A 14,443-nucleotide genomic window follows, 5' to 3' on the forward strand; every position below is an offset into this window, starting at 1 on the left:
ACCAAAAGCTGAGGAGGTTTGTCGTCTCCAGACTTGCCCTGCAAGAAATGCTCAAGGGATGCCTGCAGCGTGAAATGAAAAAATATTAGACAGTAACTCAAAGCCATAAGAAAAAATTTAAAACTCAAATACACAGGGAATTACAAAAACTAACACTGTGACAATGGTTTGTAACTCCCAATTTTTACTTTCTGCAAGATTTAAGAATACGTTTTTAAAAATTATTAATCTAGGGCGCCTGGGTGGCTCAGTTGGTTAAGCGACTGCCTTTGGCTCAGGTCATGATCCTGGAGTCCCTGGATCGAGTCCCGCATCGCCTGCTTCACCCTCTGACCCTCCCCCCTCTCATGTGCTCTCTCTCTCTCTCTCATTCTGTCTTAAATAAATAAATAAAATCTTTAAAAAAAAAAAAAATTATTAATCTAAAGCTAGTATTACTAGTAACGTTGTTTTGTAAGTCCCAATTTTTATTTTTTCCCCAAAGATTGGTTTTGTCAGAGCACAAGCAGGGGGAGCAACAGGCAGAGGGAGAAGCAAGCTCCCTGCTGAGCAAGGAGCCCAATGTGGGCTCCTGGGACCATGACCTGAGCAAAGGCAGACACCTAACTGAGCCACCCAGGCGTCCCCCAATTTTTATTTTCTACATAATTGAAGAGACTAATGAATTTTAAATCACTATTTGTATTTGGACACTACTCTGCATAAAGACGCAATTTTGTGACATCAATAACTGATGGGGTAGGAACAGAGGTGTAAAGAAGCGGAGTTTTTGTATGTTAATGAGGTTAAGCTGGTATTAATTCAAATTAGAGTGTTAAAACTTTAGGATGTTAAATGTAATCCCTATGGTGACCACAAAGAAAATAACTATATAATATATCCAACAGGAAATGAGAAAATAAACATTTAACTACAAATATCAAACACAGAAGATGACAGTAATTTAGGAAATGCACAAAAAAAGCTGTAAGGTATACAGAAAACAGCACAATGACAAAAATTTTTTTTTAAGATTTTATTTATTTGGCAGAGACACAGAGCGAGAGAGGGAACACAAGCAGGAGGTTGGGGAGAGGGGGAATCAGGCTTCCTGCTGAGCAGGGAGCCCAATGTGGGGCTCGATCCCAGGAACCTTAGATCGTGACCCAAGCTGAAGGCAGACGCTTAACGACTGAGCCACCCAGGCACCCCAGCACAATGACAAAATTAAGTCCCTACTTACCAGTATTAATTTAAATGTAAATGATGGGGCACCTGAGGGGCTCAGTCTGTTAAGTGTCCAACTCTTGATCTCAGGTCTCAATCTCAGGGCCATGAGTTCAAGCCCCACGTTGGGCTCCATGTTGGGCATGGAGCCTACATTACATACATACATACATGCATACATACATACAAATGGATTAAACTCCAATGAAAAGATAGGGATTTGCAGAATAAATAAAAACACATGATGGCAACTACATGTTACTAAAAAGACTCATTTTGAGTTCCAAGCCCAAATAGTGAAAAGATGGCAAAAAAAATATCCCATGCAAATAGTAACCAGTAGAGATCAGGGATGACTATACTAATTCAGACAAAATAGACTTTAAATCAATGAAGGTTATAAAAGAAAAAAGTAATAAAAGTTTCAATACAGCAAAAAGACAATTAGGAACATAGACACAACTAATAACAGACCAGGAAAATGAAGGAAAAACTGACAGAATTGAAGGCAGAAATAGTTCTACAATAGTGGTTGGTTGGAGACTTTAATTCCCCACTCTCAGTAATAAAATAACCAACAGAAGTAATGAAATAGAGGACTTAAACAACGAATTAGACCTAATGTTATTTACAGACCATTTCACCCAACAACAGCAGCACACATTCTTCTCAAGTGCACATGGGACATTTTCTAGTATAGGCTATATATTAGGGTAAAAAATAAATCTCAATATATTTAAAAAGATACTATACAAAGCATCTTCTCTGACCACAGTGGGATGAAGTTAGAAATCAACACAAGTAAAACTGGGGGTGGGGTGGGGGTGGAAATGCTATTAAACAGTGGATCAAAGAAGAAATCACAAGGGAATTTAGAAAATATTTAGAGATGAATGAAAACGAAAACAAAACATGGTGCACAGCAAAAGCTACGCTAAGCTATACATGCTTACTTTACAAAAACAAAAATCTCAACAACCTAACTTTACAACTTAAGGAACTAGAAAAAGAACAAACTAAACCCAAAGCTAGCAGAAGAAAGGAAAAATAAACTAGAGATAAATGAAATAGAGAATAGAAAAATAATAGAGAAAAGTCAATGAAAACAAAAGATATCCCATACAAATGGAAACCAGGAGAAAGCGGGAGTAACTAACAAAACAGTTTAAAACAAAGACTAAAAAAAGACAATAGTGCTACATAATGATAAAGGGGTCAATTAAACCAGAGGATATAACATTTGAAAATATTTATGCACCCAACAGAGGAGCACCAAAATATATAAAATGAATATTAAAAGACCTAAGGGAAGAAATAGCAATACAATAATAGAGGACTTTATTGCCCCACTTACATCAATGGATAGATCATCCAGACAAAATCAATAAGGAAATATTAGCCATAAATGATATGTTAAGCCAGATGAACTTAGATATTTACAGAGTATTCCATCTAAAAGCAACAATATACATCCTTCCCAAGTGCATGTGGAACATTTTACAGTATAGATCATATGTTAGGCCACAAAACAAGTCAATACATTTAAAACTATTGAAATAGGGCGCCTGGGTGGCTCAGTCTTTAGGCATCTGCCTTCGGCTCGGGTCATGATCCCAGGGTCCTGGGATCGAGTCCCACATCGGGCTCCCTGCTCGGCGGGAAGCCTGCTTCTCCCTCTCCCACTCTCCCTGCTTGTGTTCCCTCTCTTGCTGTCTCTCTCTCTCTTAAATAAAATCTTTTTTTTTTTTTTAAGATTTTATTTATTTGAGAGAGAGAGAATGAGAGCACGAGAGGGAAGAGGGTCAGACTGAGCAGGGAGCCCGATGTGGGACTCGATCCCGGGACTCCAGGATCATGACCCGAGCCGAAGGCAGTCGCTCAACGAACTGAGCCACCCAGGCGCCCCGCAAATAAATAAAATCTTTAAAAATAATAATAATAAAACTATCGAAATAATGTCAAGCATCTTTTCCAAACACAATGGTATGAAACTAGAAATTACTTGAAGAAAACTGGAAAGTTCACAAATATGTGGAGACTAAACACCAGTTACTGAACAACAAATAGGTCAAAGAGGAAATCAAACGGAACCAAAAAATACCTAGAGACCAACAAAAATGGAACTATAACATACCAGAATTTATGGGATGCAGCAAAAGCAATTGCAAGACAGAAGTTCATCCTGATAAATACCTACCTCAAGAAACAAAAAACATACCAAACCACCTAACACTACACCTCAAGAAACTAGAAGAACAAATGAAGCCCAAAGTTAGAAGGAAGGATATAACAAAGTAGAAATAAATGAAATAGAGACTAAAAAGACCATGGAGGAGATTAATGAAACTAAGAGCTGAAAAGATAAACTAAATTAAGAAACCTTTAGCTAGACTCACAAAGAGAAAAAGAGGACTAAAAAAAAAAAAAAAAAAAAAAAAAAAGGAAATGAAAGAGGTGTTAGAACTGATACCACAGAAATGCAAAGGATCATAAGAGACTATTATGAACAATTATATGCCAACAAATTGGACAATATAGAAGAAATGGGTACATTTCTAGAAGCATACAACCTACCAAGACTGAACCATGATGAAATAGAAAATATGAACAGACTGATTACTAGTAAGGAGATTGAATTAGTAGTCAAAAATCTCCAACCAAACAAAAGTCTAGGACCAGATGGCCTCACTAGTGAATTCTACCAAACACACAAAGAGGAATTAATCTCAATCATTCTCAAACTCTTCCAAAAAATAGAAGAGGGAGGAACTCTTCCAAACTTATTTTATGAGGCCAGCGTTACCCTGATAACAAAACCAGTCAAGGATGCCACAAGAAAAGAAAATTACAAGCCAATATCTCTAACGAACATAGATGCAAAACTTCTCAAAAAATACGAGCAAACTGAATTGCAAAATACATTAAAAGGATCATACACCATGATCAAGTGGGATTTTTTCCAGAGATGCAAGGATCCAGGTTTCAACATCCACAAATCAGTCAATGTGATACACCACCCTAACAGGAAATAATCATATAATTATGTCAATCAGTGCAGAAAAAGCATTTGACAAAATTCAATATCCATTTATTATTTTTTTAAGATTTTATTTATTTGAGAGAGAGAGTATGAGCAGTGGGAGCAGCAGGCAGAGGGAGAAGCAGACTCCCCACTGAGCAGGGAGCCTGATGCGGGACTCGATCCTGCCACTCCAGGATCATGACCTGAGCCGAAGGCAGTCGCTTAACCAACTGAGCCACCCAGGCACCCTTAATATCTATTTATGATAAAAACTCTCAAAGCAAGTATAGAAGGAATATATCTCAACATAATAAAGGCCATATATGATAAACCCACAGCTAACATCATATTCGATGAAAAGCTGAAAGACTTTCCTATAAGATCAGGAACAAGACAAGGATGCCCACTCTTGCCACGTTGATTCAATATAGTATTGGAAATCCTAGCTAGAGGAATTAGGTAAGAAAAGGCATCCATATTAGAAAGGAGGTAAAATTCTATTTGTGGATGACATGACATCATATATAGAAAACCAAAAAAATTTCATCAAAAAACTATTAGAAAAAACAAATTCAATAAAGTTGCAGGATACAAACTCAATACACAAAAATTGGTTGCATTTCTATATACTAATAATGAACTATCAAAGAGATTAAGTAAACAACACCATTTACAATTGCATCAAAAAGAATAAAGTACGGGGTGCCTGGGTGGCTCAGTCAGTTAAGTGTCTGCCTTCAGCTCAGGTCACGATCCCAGGGTCCTGGAATCAAGCCCAATGTCTGGCTTCCTGCTCAGTGGGAAGTCTGCTTCTTCCTCTCCCTTTGCCCCTCTCCCTGCTTATGCTCTCTTTCTCTCTCTCTCTGTCAAATAAATAAAATCTTAAAAAATAAATAAATAAAACACCTAGGAATAAATTTAACCAAGGAAGTGAAAGAGCTATATATTATTTTTTTAAATATTTGGTTTATTTACTTGAGAGAGTGAGAGCAAGCACAGAGGGAGAGGGAGAATCACACACCCCCCAAGCAGGGAGCCTGACATGGGGCCAGATCCCAGGACCCTAAGATCATGACCTGAGCCAAAGGCAGACACTTAACGGACTGAGCGACCCAGGTGCCCCAAAGAGCTGTATATTAAAAACTGTAAGACATTGACAAAAGAAATTGAAGAAGACACAAATAAATGGAAAGATATCCTGTGCTTACAGAGTGGTAGAATTAATATTGTTATAATGTCCATACCACCCAAAGCAATATACAGATCAATGCAATCTCTATCAAAATTTCAATGGCATTTTTCACAGAACAAACAATCCTAAAATTTGTATGGAACCACAAAAGACCTCAAATAGCCAAAGCACTCTTGAGAAAGAACAAAGCTGGACGCATCACACTCCCTGATTTCAAACTATATTACAAAGCTACAATAATTAGATGGCAGGGTAGGGTGACCCTAAGTTTGCCTTATCCCACAGATACAACTAGATAACACTCATATCGGCATAAATAACCCAGAGAACGATCTGAAGACTGGCAGAACAAACTCCACAACTAAAGGTAGAGGAGAGGACACATTGAGAAAGTAGGAAGAGCAAAGATACAGTCTGGGAGCAAATAGACCATAGCTATCCACGGTGCGGAGGGAGCTGGTGGCAGAGAAGGGCAAAAAACAGACTTTCACACGAGGGAACCCAGGAATGGGAAGGATGAATCCCCATAACATTTGCCTTTGAAAGTGAGAGGGGCCGAATTTTGTGAGTTCTTATAACCAATGGGACTTAAACCCTGGAATTTTAAAAATTGGTGGATTCGACTGTGGAGTCCTTTTTTTTTTTTTTTTTTTTTAAGATTTTATTTATTTATTTGACAGAGAGAGACCCAACAAGAGAGGGAACACAAGCAGGGGGAGTGGGAGAGGGAGAAGCAGGATTCCTGCCAAGCAGGGAGCCCGATGCGGGGCTTGATCCCAGGACCCTGGGATCATGACCTGAGCCGAAGGCAGACGCTTAACGACTGAGCCACCCAGGCGCCCCCTCACCCTTAAAGAGACAGCATAACAAACAGTCTTTGCAGATACAGTGTAGAACCAGTAGTTTGAAAATCGCCAGGGGCAGACAGGAGGGATCGTGATTTGTTTGACCCAGAGTGTGGCCCGGAAATATAGGGATCATGGGGAGACCCCTCCAGAAACAAAGGAGCTGGCAAGTGCCACTTCCCTCCCCCACCCCCTAGCATAATCAAAAACCACCTATGGGAACCAGTGCCGCATCAACACACATTACCTAACTTGCTTACACCAAGTCCCCCAAACCCCCATGCTTTGGTGGATCCACCCTTCCCAGTCACACTCCCCTTAGTCCCAGAGCTGTGGGTCCCTTCTCCCAGAAGACTGGCACAAACCCTGTCAACACTACATCTCCTGACCTGTGCACATTCCAGACCTCAGCTATGGGGGTTGCAGGAGTAGATTGATTTCGCAAGCAGACCACTGCACACCTTGTTAAAACACACCCCACCCTTGCTGAGGACCAAACACTGTCCACAATAGGTAAAGAGAGCCTTTGCAGACAGTTGGACTGAAGGAAAAAGAGGCAAGATTCAACAGCAGAGCCTACACAATTCACGTAAGAGACACTCCTTGAAGTGCCGGGCCCTGGGGAACAGGGGACACTGTGATGCAGGGCACTGCAGGACCTTTTCTTCATAAGGCTATTATTGTTAAGATCCAGAGAAGTTGGGGCACCTGGGTGGGTCAGTCAGTTAAGTGATGGACTCTTGATTTCAACTCAGGTCATGATCTTAGGGTCCTGGGATTGAGCCCCACATCAGGCTTACCACTCAGCAGGAAGTCTGCTTCTCTCCCTCTCGCCCTTCCTCTGCCCCTTGCCCCACTTGCACATGCACTGTCTCTCTCTAAAATAAATAAATCTTAAAAAAAAAAAAAAAAGATTTTAAGAGTAAGAGAAGTAGCTGACTTTCCTAACACCAAAAGAGACACAGAGAGTTAGACAAAATGAGGAGACAGAGAAATATGTCCCAAATGAAAGAACAGAACCAAACCACAGCAAGAGATCTAAGTGAAATGGATATAAGTAATATACTTGATAGAGAATTTATTTTTTTTAACATTTTGTTTTTAAACGAGAGAGAGTGTGAGTGAAGAGAAGGGCAGAGGGGAAGGGGGAGGGGGAGGGAAAGGGAGAGAATTCCAAGCAGACTCTGAGCTGAGTGTGGAGCCTGACATGGGGCTTGATCTCACGACCCTGACAATATGACCTGAGCTAAAGCCAAAAGTCGGACACAACTGACTGAGCCACCCAGGTGCCCCTTGATAGAGAATTTAAAGTAATGATCATAAAGATACTGGTCTTAAGAAAATATTGGAGGACACCCATGAGACCCTTAACACAGGTAAAAAAAAAAAAAAATCAGAGATCAATAACACAATAAGGCAAATTAAAAATATATTTGATGGAATAAAGAGCAGTCTAGCTGAAGCAGAAGAACGAATTAACAACCTAGAAGACAGATTAATGGAAAGTAACCAAGCTGAGCAAAGGAGAGGAAAGAAAATTACACAAATTGAGAACAGTCTTAGGGAACTCAGTGACTTCAACAAGCATAATAACATTTGTATTATAGGGATCTCAGAAGAAGAAGAGACAGAAAAGGGTGCAAAATTTTTATCTGAAGAAATAATAGCTGAAAACCTCCCTAATCTGGGGAAGGAAACGAAATTCCCCCCTCACCCTCCCAAATTCAACACAAGGGAGTCTACACCAAGACACCTAGTAATTAAAATGGCAAAAAGCAGTGATAAAAAATTTTAGAGCAGCAAGAGAAAAAAAAAAAAAAAAAAAGACAGTTACATACAAGGGAAACCCCATAAGGCTATCAGTGGATTTCTCAGCAGAAACTCTGCAGGACAGAAGAAAGTGGAGTAATCTATTCAAAGAGCTAAAAGGGAAAAATCTGGGACGCCTGGGTGGCTCAGTCGTTAAGCGTCTGCCTTCGGCTCAGGTCATGATCCCAGGGTCCTGGGATCGAGCCCCACATCGGGCTCCCTGCTCTGCGGGAAGCCTGCTTCTCTCTCTCCCACTCCCCCTGCTTGTGTTCCCTCTCTCGCTGTGTCTCTCTCTGTCAAATAAATAAATAAAATCTTTAAAAAAAAAATAAAAAAAAAAAAATAAAAAAAATAAAAGGGAAAAATCTACAGGCAAGAATACTCTGCCTGGCAAGGCTATCATTCAGAATAGAAGGAAGAGATAGAGTTTCTCAGACAAACAAAAACTAAAGGAGTTCATCACCACTAAACCAGCCCTACAAGAAATATTAAAGGGGACTCTTTGAGTGGGAAGGAAAGACCATAAGTGAGAGTATGAAAAGTAAAAAACACAAAAGCAGTAAAAATAAGTATTTCTGTAAAAATCAGTCAAGGTGTTCATAAAATAAAAGGATGTGAAATATAACAGCATATACCTAAAAGGTGGTAGGGAGAGGAGTAGGAGTAAAGAATGGGTTCAAGCTTAAGCAACCATCAAGTTAACATAGACTGGTATACACAGAAGATGTTATATACAAGCCTAATGGTAACCACAAATCCAAAACCAGTGCCAAGAATAAAGAGAAAGGAATTCAAGTGTATCACTAAAAAGAAGCCAACTAATCGTGAGAGAAGAGAGCAAGGGAAGAAAGGAACAAAGAACTGCAAAAACAACCATGAAACAAGTAACAAAAAGACAATAAGTACATATCAATCAGTAATTACTTTGAATGTAAATGGACTAGTCTACGGCCATACCACCCTGAACGCGCCCGATCTCGTCTGAATGTAAATGGACTAAATGTTCCAATCAAAAGACATAGGGTGACAGAGTGGATTAAAAAACAAACATCTATATGCTGCCTACAAGAGACTCATTTCAGACCAAAATACACCTGCAGATTGAAAGTGAGGCATGGCAGACTTGGGACTCAAAGGCCTGGAGGTCAGAGCTAAGAAGTGTTCAGAAACTAAGTCATGAATCCACCTACGCATAAAGAAAAATCCAAAGTTAGGGGCACCTGGGGGTGGCTCAGTCGGTTAAGCATCTGACTCAGGATCATGAGATCGAGCCCTGCATCAGGCTCTGCACTAAGCATGGAGCCTGCTTAAGATCTCTCTCCCCTTCTCCCTCTGTCCCTCACTTCCCCCACCTTGCTGCTCGCATGTGTGCACTCTCTCTAAAAACAAAACAAAAAACAAAGTTCATGATAAAAACCCTTTGCAAAATCCGTCTAGAGGGAACATACCTCAGCATAATAAAGTCCTTATATGAAAAACTACAGCTAAGATCCTACTCAATGATGAAAAACTGAGAGCTTTTCCCCTAAGGTCTGGAACAAGACAAGGATGTCCACTCTCACCACTTTTATTCAACAAAGTACTGGAAGTCCTAGCCATAGCAATTAGGCAACATAAAGAAATAAAAGGCATCCAAATTGGTAAGGAAGAAGTAACACTCACTATTGCAAGTGACATGATATTATATATAGAGAACCCTAGAGACTACACCAAAAAACCACTAGAACTGACAAATGAATTCAGTGAAGTTGCAAGATACAAAGTCAATGTACAAAAATCTGTTGCATCCCTATACACTAATAATGAAGCAGCAGAAACTGAAATTAAGGAAACAATCCTATTTATAATTGCTCTAAAAACAATAATAAAGTATCTAGGAATAAACCTAACCAAAGAGGTGAAAAACTTGTACTCTGAAGGTGATGCAAAGAAATGGAAAGACAGGGGCGCCTGGGTGGCTCAGTCTTTAAGCATCTGCCTTTGGCTCAGGTCATGATCCCAGGGTCCTGGGATCAAGCCCCACATCGGGCTCTCTGCTCAGCGGGAAGCCTGCTTCTCCCTCTCCCTCTGCCCCTGCTTGTGTTCCCTCTCTCGCTGTGTCTCTCTCTGTCAAATAAATAAATAAAATCTTAAAAAAAAAACAAACAGTATGGTACTGGCATAAAAATAGACACATAGATCAATGGGATAGAATAGAAAACCCAGAAATAAATACACAATTATATGGTCAATTAAAAAGAGAAATGAATATACAATGAGAAAAAAAGTCTTTTCAACAAATGATGTTGGGAAAACTGGACAGCTACATGCAAAAGAATGTGGGGCACCTGGGTAGTTCAGTTGGTTGAGGACTGACTCTTGATTTCGGCTTGGGGCATGATCTTGGGGTCCTGGGCTGGGCTCCGTGCTCAGCAGGGAGTCTGCTTGAGGATTTCTCTCCCTCTGCCCCTCTCCTCACTCACACGCACATGCTCACTCTCTCTCAAATAAATTAAAAAAAAATTTTTTTAAAGAATGTAACTGGAGGCGCCTGGGCTCAGTCGTTAAGCGTCTGCCTTTGGCTCGGGTCACGATCCCAGGGTCCTGGGATCAGGCCCTGCATCAGGCTCCCTGCTCAGCGGGAGGCCTGCTTCTCCCTCTCCCACTCCCCCTGCTTGTGTTCCCTCTTGCTGTGTCTCTCTCTGTCAAATAAATAAATAAATAAAATCTTAAAAAAATAAAAGAATGTAACTGGACTACTTTCACTATTACAACAAAAATTAACTCAAAATGCATTAAAGACCTAAATGTGGGGCACCTGAGTGGCTCAATCAATTAAGCGTCCGACTCTTGATTTCAGCTCAGGTCGTGATCTCAGGGTCCTGCGATCAAGCCCTGATGTCGGGCTCCACGCTAGGCGTAGAGTCTGCTTGCGGATTCTCTCCTTCTGCCCCTCTGCCCCCCACTCTTCTCTCCCTCCCTCCCTCTCTCTCTCTAATAAATAAATAAATCTTAAAAAAAATAAAGACCTAAACCTGAGACTTGAAACAATAAAAATCCTTGAAGAGAGCACAGGCAGTAATTTCTCTGACATCAGCAAGATATGTCTCCTGAGGCAAGGGAAATAAAAGCAAAAATAAACTATTGGGACCACATCAAAATAAAAAGTTTCTGCACAGTGAAAAAAACAATCAACAAACCTAAAAGGCAACTCAATGACTGGGAGAAGATATTTGCATATAACATATCCAATAAAGAGTTAGTATCCAAAATATATATAAAGAACTGATACAACTCAACACCCAAAAAACAAATAATCCAATTAAAAATAGGCAGAAGAGGGCTCAGTCAGTTAAACATCTGCCTTCAGCTCAGGTCATGATCTCAGGGTCCTGGGATTGAGCCACACGGCAGGCTCCCTGCTCAGTGGGGAGTCTGCTTCTCCCTCTCCCTCTGCTCCTCCCCCTGCTCCTGCTTTCTCTCTCAAATAAAGAAATAAAATTAAAAAATTTTAAAAATGGGCAGAAGACACGAATAGACATTTCTCCAAAGAAAACATACAGATGGCAAACAGAGACGCGAAAAGATGCTCAACATCACTCATCATCAGGGAAATGCAAATCAAAACTGCAATGAGATATCACCTCACACCTGTCAGAATGGCTAAAATCAAAAACAAAGAAACAAATGTTGGTGAGGATGTGGAGAAAGGGGAACCCTCTTGCACTGTTGGTGGGAATGCAACCACTCTGGAAAAGTGATGCAGCCACTCTGGAAAACAGTATGGACGTTCCTCAAAAAGCTAAAAATAGGGGCACGTAGCTGGCTCAGTCACTTAGACATCCACCTTCGGCTCAGGTCATGATCTCAGGGTCCTGGGATCGAGCCCTGTACTGGTGGGGGGAAGGTGTCCCTGCTCAGCAGGGAGTCTGCTTCTCTCTCTCCCTCTCTGCCCCACCCATCTTGTGCTCTCTCTCTCTGTCAAATAAATAAAATCTTTTTAAAAAGTTAAAAATAGAACTACCCTACAATCCAGTAATTGCACTACTGGGTATTTACCCAAAAAATACAAAAATACTAATTCAAAGGGATACATGCACCCCTATATTTATTGCAGCATTATTTATAATAGCCAAACTATGGAAGTAGCCCAAAAGCCCATTGATAGATAAATGGATAAAGAAGATGTGGTGTAGGGGCGCCTGGGTGGCTCAGTCAGTTAAGCAGCTGCCTTCGGCTCAGGTCATGATCCCAGGGTCCTGGGATTGAGTCCCGCGTCGGGCTCCCTGATTAGTGGGAAGCCTGCTTCTCCCTCTCCCACTCCCCCTGCTTGTGTTCCCGTTCTTGCTGTCTCTCTGTCAAATAAATAAATAAAATCTTAAAAAAAAAAAAAAAGATATGGTGTACATACACAATGGAATATTATGCAGCCATAAAAAAGAATGAAATCTTGCCATTTGCAATAACATGGATAGAGCTAGAGAGTATAATGCTAGGTAAAATAAGTTAGAATCACTTCTCGGCCTTTTGGCATTAGATCAAATGTGAAATAAGTCAGTCAGAGAAAGACAAATACCATATGATCTCATGCATGTATGGAATTTAAGAAACAGAACAACAAACAAGTAAAGAAAAAAGAGAGAGAGAAACCAAGAAACAGACTCTTTTAAATATAAAGAACAAACTGATGATTGCCAGAGGGGAGGTAGGTGGGAGAATGAGGGAGAATAGGTGATGGGGATTAAAGAGTACACTTAGCATGATGAAAAATAAATAAATAAAATTTATCCCTTTCCTTTAAGTACAGAAAAAAATCTATAGTAATTAAAAGAGTATAGTATTAGCATAAAAACAGACACATATATCAACAAAACAGGATACAGAGCCCAGAAGTAAACCCACACATATATGGTCAATTGATTTACAACAAAGGAGCCAATAATATACAGCGGGGAAAGGACGGTCTCTTCAATAAATGGTGTTGGCAAAATTGGACAGCTATATGCAGAAGAATGAAACTGGACCACTGTCTCACACCATACAGAAGAATTAAAACTCAAAATGGATTAAAGACTTGAACATAAGATCTGAAACCATAAAACTCCTGGAAGAAAAGATACCTCTTTCACGTGGATCTTGGTGACGGTTTTTTGAATCAGTTTTGAATCTTGAATCTGGCACCAAAAGCAAAATCAACAGAAGTAAAAGTAACTGGGGCTGCATCAAGCTAAAACTTCTGCACAGCAAAGGAAACCATCAACAAAAAAGAAGGCAACCTACTGAGTGGGAGAAAATATTTGCAAAACATGTATCTTATAAAGGACTAATATCCAAAATATATAAAGAACTCATATAGTTTAGTAGCAAAAATAACCCACAAATAATCCTACTAAAAATTAACTAGACATTTTCTGTAAAGCAGACATACAGATGGCTAATGGGTACATAAAAAGATGCTCAGGGCACCTACGTGGCTCTGTCAGTTGGGTGTCTGCCTTCAGCTCAGGTCATGATCTTGGGGTCCTGGGGTTGAGCCCCGAGTTGGGCTCCAGCCCCGATTTGGGCTCCCTGCTCAGTGGGGAGTCTGCTTCTCTTTCTTCCTCTGCTCCTCCCCCAAACCCCTGCTTGTGCACTCTAATAATGAATAGATAAAATCTGAAAAAAAAAAAAAAAAGATGCTCAACATTATTAATCATCAGGGAGATGCAAATCAAAACCTCAATGAAGTATCACCTCACCCTGTTAGAATGGCAATATCAGTATTACCCAAAGCAAGTAGAGTTGTTTAGGATTATATCCTAGAGTTACAACAGTTTAATTCAAATTTATACCATCTTGACTTCAATAGTATATCTATCCAGCATCATTACCACCTCTTTCATTTATTGCTGTTAGAAATCACACCTTTATGCATTGTGTGTCCAACAATATAGGCTAATAACTTTTTTATTCATTAGTCTTTTTTTAAAGATTTTATTTATTTGACAGAGAGAGGGAGCACAAGGAGGGGGAGTGGTAGAGGGAGAAGCAGGCTCCCCACTGAGCAGGGAGCTTGATGTGGGGCTCAATCCCAGAATCCTAGGATCATGATCTGAGCTGAAGGCAGACTTTTAACTGACTGAGCTACCCAGGCACCCCTAGTCTTTTAAATCATAGAAAATTAAAAGTGGGGTTATAACCCAAAATTCCAATAATACTAGCTTTTACAATTGCCCATGTTTTTACATTATTGGAAATCTTTCTTTCTTCGAGATCTTCAAGACATTGCCTAGAGTCCTTTTATTTCAGCCTGAAGGAATCCCTTCAGCATTTCTTATAGAGCTGGTCTCATGGTAATGAACTTTCTTAACTTTTATCAAGGAGTATCTTAATTTTTCCATTTTTGGAGGA

This window comes from Halichoerus grypus, chromosome 8, assembly GCF_964656455.1.
Source record: "Halichoerus grypus chromosome 8, mHalGry1.hap1.1, whole genome shotgun sequence".
Taxonomy (NCBI): Eukaryota; Metazoa; Chordata; class Mammalia; order Carnivora; family Phocidae; genus Halichoerus; species Halichoerus grypus.